The sequence below is a fragment of the Haliaeetus albicilla genome, chromosome 12, assembly GCF_947461875.1.
Source record: "Haliaeetus albicilla chromosome 12, bHalAlb1.1, whole genome shotgun sequence".
In the NCBI taxonomy this organism is placed as follows: domain Eukaryota; kingdom Metazoa; phylum Chordata; class Aves; order Accipitriformes; family Accipitridae; genus Haliaeetus; species Haliaeetus albicilla.
The window spans coordinates 29,569,051-29,575,307 of NC_091494.1; positions in this window are offsets into that span (position 1 = coordinate 29,569,051).

Sequence of the window (6,257 nt, forward strand, 5' to 3'; positions counted from 1 at the left end):
CTATACAGAAAAATTGGATTGATTGGCACAATATAAAAATTTTCTATATGAAGCAGCAGAGATAGCAAGGGAAGCCATCAAAATTACAAAAGCCCACTTACATCCTTTCTCTTTTGCACATTTTAACCATGTAATTTGTATCAACTGTAGAGAAGGAGCAACATAAGAAAAAAGGAGTGGAGTAAGAAGTACAGGTGTGAATTGTCTATGCTAAGATTTTTCCTCAGTTAGAAATAAGTTTAGCTTCTCCAGTTGTTCTCCCTTTTCCAGTTCAAGCTGATCCTTTAAAATTAACTTTTACCAAAAGAGGAAATCTTCTCAATAAAAAACACTTGGAGGGATTTGACAAAATCTTAACTATATATGTGCTGCTCATTCACCTTCTTTTTCCTGGATTTCTGTTTACAGGCAATCTCCTGTTAACAGTTCTGTGTGGTAAGAGATCAACTATTTCCCAGCAGGTACCAAACAAATGTGTCCAATCCAGTTATGAAAGGGAATTTGCTGGTTTAGACAGTACAGCTCGAGTAGAATTGCACTGCATTAGTATGTATGGATTTGAAGGGATATGGGAAGTGCCCGTACAGCTGCATAAAAAGACCATCTTGGAGAGTCTATTCCTATGGAGTAGGTAAATCAGAGTCTTACCTCTTCTGATATCAGCTGGCTTTCAGGACGGAAGCTGGTCAATACTGAAAAACAGAAATGACAGCTTCCTTCATATTTTTGCACAGAATTCCAAGGACAAGTCACAGGGCAAAAAAATGCCAGTGACTTGAAAGCAGAAAGAAAATCTGTTGATACAGACAGTTCTTTGAGGAAAGCATTTCCACAAGTAGCAGGAATGCAGTGGGATTTTGCCAGCACCCAGCCCTCCATACTCTTACCTTGAAGCTTTCCGTGAAGACAGAACAGACTTGTCCTACCAGCACTTTTATAGGTTCTGGTTTGCACATACAACTCCCTCCTCTTCTTTCTTAGGTCAAAAAAATTTTGGCAAAGCATTGTTTGGCAAACTTGACTGACTGCATGATTCCCATTCATGCTTGTGGATATATTTAGAAATATTTGAAGTCTTACTAGCTATGTGAATAAATCTCCTATAAATATTTTGACTAGGAATCTGAAAGGAGGAAGTGCTGTCCAGCAAATTGAGCAGGACACTGGGACTTGGAATTGTTGGCTTCTCTCCTCCTGACTCTGAATTTCTGCTTGACATATAAGATTTGTGTGCCTCAGGACTCAGCAGTACTGAGAAGGATTACTATTACAAAGAGCTTTGGGGAGACTCTATTCTGAAATATTCTGGAAATAAAGAATAGGAACAATCTAGTATACTCTAGTATAGTATATTAATTCCAAAAGTTTGGACAACAATATTGTGCTTGTGTTACTGCACCTATTTACAACTCCTTAGCTTTTTGCTGGCTATTTTAAAAAGATCAGAGAAGACTGTTTACCACCCTTGATTCATACATTTAATTACATCTTTTACATTCTTCTGAAGTATTGCCAATTGGCTGCAATTTGAAACTGGCTTTTAAAGGTATTGTTTTGCTGTTCTCTACATCTGACTGTGCTGGTTGCTTGATGTATGTCTAGCAGAAGTTTTGGTAAGGTCAGATTAGCAGTGATTACTGGCATTTTGTGTCTTTCATTGTTTAGGCAGTTTTAACTCACCAATTTGCTGCTATTGTAGAGACCTTGGACAGTGGCTATGGTTACCAAATGCAAGAATGGGGGTTAGATCACAAACATACCTCCTCCATCCTTCATAAGCACAAACACAATCTCCACAGAAATTTAGAGAACTCCTGGGAGGCTCTGGGTCTTAACATGTCTAACCTGTGAAAGTAGACACAACTTCCCCCCCCCCCCCCCCCAGCAATCCAATACAAATCCTAGGTATTCTAGGTACATTTATTCTGCCAGAAGCCTCATTCAACAGAAAGTATTAACAAAAGAAACCTAAACCTCACCCTAAGAATACAAATCTAGATCAATAAGGAAGTTTTTTCTTAATCTTAAAATGCCTTGTAATTTCTAAACCAACCAAACCAAAAAAGAATCATTAGTTTAAGCAAAATTCACAAAGGTTTTGGATGCTGTTTACATAGAGGAAGAAGAGCACTTGACTTGTTCTGATACATCAATGATAATCCATTGTGTCTTAAGACAGGCACGTTATTTATCTATGTACAAATAAGTTTAGTTGCGCAGATAGCTTTTAAACTAAGCATGATGGTTCCAGGTGAAGGTGAGCATTAGGTAAACCTGGGAAGAGATGCATTAAGTAATTGGAAAAAAAAGCCACTCACATGGCTTTTAGCAATTCATAGAGAATTTTAAGGATAAGGCCACTTTAGGGAATGTGGTGTGGCCATATCCTCTGGTGCTACAGATACGCATTGGACAGCAGAAAATTTATATCATCTTTTGTGGGAGGGATTTAGGGAGAAAAGGCACAAGTAGAACACTTGAGCTGCTCTATATAATAAAAATTTGAGATTCGTGAGGTGTCTGGGAATACCTTCTGGGTCCTGGAGAGCTGTCATTTCCTTTGCAAAGAGTTAGGTATGATCTGCTATTTGAAGGTCTTCTATGGAGCTAGGATGAGGTGCTGTGATTCTGTACCATATTCTGGAGGCTCACTCTCTCCCTCAAAAGTCTGGGAGGTGAAGTACTGTAAGAAGGGTCAGAGATGATGACCAGTCTTCTCAACTCACTGCTTTAAAGAACTTTCTTATGTTTCCAACACTGCATGTACAACTGAAATATCTGAGATCAAGTGTTATTTTATGAGGCTGCCAATGTCTTTCTGAACAATAAATGTAGAGATTTTATCATTTCTGTTTGAAAAATAATACTGAGTACTTGTAGAAATATCATTGAAGAAAATGGAAAGGTCTTATTAATCCTCCAGCGTGCAAAAGAGGATAAAGGGAGAGAAACAAAGGATAGATTTTCCCCTCTTCTTTTAATACATTATGTGATTGTTTAACGAAGAACAGACTTGACTGTTCTTTATATGACACATGAAATTAGCTCTAAGTTGGATCTGTAGTTTTTTGATAAACTTGTCTCTGTTGACATAGTGACTTCCAAGCTGTGCAGGAACTGAAAGCTTAGCAGCTGAAACCCATAAAACTGTAAGAAACCTCTCATCCATTTAATTCTGATTAAGGGTCTCTGTGACTCTGGCAATATCCACTTTTACAGTCACTACTGTGTTTATGTGTCTGTCTAGTAGTAGCTGCAAAATGATTCTTTATGTTTCAGCTTCCTTCTTGGGTCCTCTGCACATGTTAATTAAAGAGGATGGCTTGGATTCCAGTACACTGGTTCAAAGATCATACTTGCAGTATATCATCCTCCCTGACAGTTTGATGTCTGGTATTGTGTTTCACCTCTTAGGGTAATAGGAATCATCTGGGAAGGCAGCAGATTTAGAGGGAATGATAGATGACTTGTTTTTCTGTTCCCTGTGTCTTTAACTTCCCTTGCTAGAAACCTGGTAATAAAGGACCACCTTCTACAATGCATGGCTTTTATCTGCCTAGTTCAGGAATTAGGACCTGACACAAATTCTCCCCACAGTGAGTACACCATGAGGTCCCAAAACCATACCGGGGCCCCAAGTTCTTGTGGATTGCCTTGCTTCTCCATCTAGCTTGGAAAAGTGAGAATGGGGATACTAATAAGTCTAGAAAGAGGTTCTATCCATTACCTGTGTGGAAAAAGGTCTTGCCAAGGCAGAAGCATTTATCCTCACTTTGCTGTATAAGAGATGAGGTGCTCCTCTTACCCCTATCCTGATCCTCAGCCTGCTGAGGGGATAAAGAGCAGTAAGTGAGCTGTTCCTCCTTTGCATAGGATGATTTGGCCTGAAACTCCCTGTGCCATCTGCTGAGTGAAAATGATTCTGCCTGGGGTGTTAACACCAGGTCAGAACACACCAAAGAAAGACAGTCACAGAAGGCATCTTCAGTCCCAGCCAGGAATCACTGCTCTGGTCTTCAGTATCAAATTTCCTGCTCTTGAAGAGACTCTTGGAGAAGCAAGGATATTGTCAGATAAACACTTTCCTAAACAATATCACTACCCTACGCTCAGTACTTTCTGGGCTTAAAACAGTTGGTGGAATGGAAAGGCACAACTATCAAAAGTCTGTCTGGGAATTTTTCAAACTCAAGCATCTTTTTTATTTTTGTGGCACATTGAAGTTTTTCCCACAGCCAATAACATAATGGTGCAATAGAGAATGAACAAATGTTATGGCAATAGTAGACAACATCATAATGCAAGTATCTGTAGAATCTAAGTCAAAGTGGCCCAATCCACAGTATACCCTCAAATTTGGATTTTTTATTGCTTGCAGTAATTTCTGTAATCTTCAATGTCTGGAAAAGAAGAAAACAGCAAGTTATTATGACCAAAAAAAGTGACAATTTAATGTTCTGTGAATTTTCTGAGTAATTTTTCATGTTTGTGACATTCTCATGCTCCTGTTAAACTCAAGACTTTTTACAGAATTTATTAAAATCATATGGTATAGTGTCAACTTGCACTTCAGATACTTCCTGCTGTTTTCAAGTTTTGAAAAAGATTGCGTAAAAATTTTTCACTTGTGGATGGAAAAAAGATTCATTGATACAAAGGAGTGATGGTTCTACTTCTCCTGTGATTGACTGTAGAGGTGGACTTCATGCTACTGGCCAAGTCATTGATCTCAATCTTCAACTCACCTTTCTCCTTTGCTAGTTACTGCTTGATGCTTTGCAGGTTTTTGCTGCCCAAATTTATTTATCTGGAGTAGAAAAAGAATAATAACTTCATAGAACCACAGAACTGTTGGTGGTAAAGGACCTCTGGAGGTCCGTAGTCATGTTTTCAAGTCATGAAAACATCCCACCTCTCAAAAACCTGTTTCTGTGGTGCACTGTCTTCTTACTGAAAAACAATGTCCAGGCTGACCCTTCCAAGCCGCCACTTGTGTTTTATCATCAGACACTACCAAGAAGAGTTTGCCTTCATCAATTTTTTAATGGCATTGTCAAGTAGTTATAGACTGCTATACCACTCCCCAGCCTCTTTGCCAGACTAAACTCCTTGTAGGTTGTGTGTGCTGACCAACTTGGTAGCCTGTCACTGCACTCTCCAGTTTCTCCACATCCTTCTTGTATAGAGGGAAAATAATAACTTCCTTCAATCTGATGGTGGCACTCTTCCTAACGGAGCCTAATATATGGGTTTTTTTTCTTCACAATAAGAGTGCCTCGTATTTGCATTTGTCGTCTGAAGATTTGCCAAGGATACACTCCATATCATCATTGTCCAAGGTGCTGATGAAAATGTTGAACAATATGGGTCACAGTGTTGAACCACTGTCCTTGTTATTGACAGCTAACTGAATATCAAACCATTCATTACTATCCTTTGAACTCAAGGGTCCAGCCAATTTTCAACAAACCTAATAGTCCAACTGTCGAATACATTCTTCTGAATAAGATTGCTGTAGGATACAATGTCAAAATCCTTACTAAAGTTCACTTCTTTTTTCCCTCATTCCCCTATCTATTTATTTAATCATAGCAGCAATCTCTTCCAGCACAATTATTTTTTCTTCCTTCCTTTCTTCACTTCACTAGGTGTCCTGTAACTTTTCAGGGCTTCTCAAGTTTTTAAAAGTTACAGAGAGGAAAAAGATAAATTAAGTAAAAAAAACCTAGAAAAGAATAAAAACCCTGCTTCTCTACTCATTCTCCCTACATTGCAATGATCAGAGGACAAAAAAAACCACAGGCAGAAGAGGGGAAAATATAACCAACAATTGAAAATTAATTCAATTTTGAAGTGAAAGTAATTTATAAATTATTAATGAAACTACATCTAGTCACCACTTTGTATTGTTTTTCATGTTGCTTAGGTCACCTTGGATGTAGTGGAGTGATATTCACACAGATTGGAACAACAACATGGTTCATTACATTTTCTGGTTAATATTCATTTTGTCATGTTCTGTTTTCTAAAAATCTGATTTAAGTGATTTTCATCTTGCAGAAATAAAATGATGAAATAGATAAGTCATACCTGAAATAATAAAAAAATTTGTAACTTAAATTTTCTTGGAGTTGCAACTACAGGTTATAGTATTGCATGGAATAAATAAGAGTCTGGACTTTGTTCCAGGTTTTGCCTGTCTCAGCAACGTGTTCCAGCACTTGAATGCCCTCAGTTAAATTCTTTTTTCTTATGTT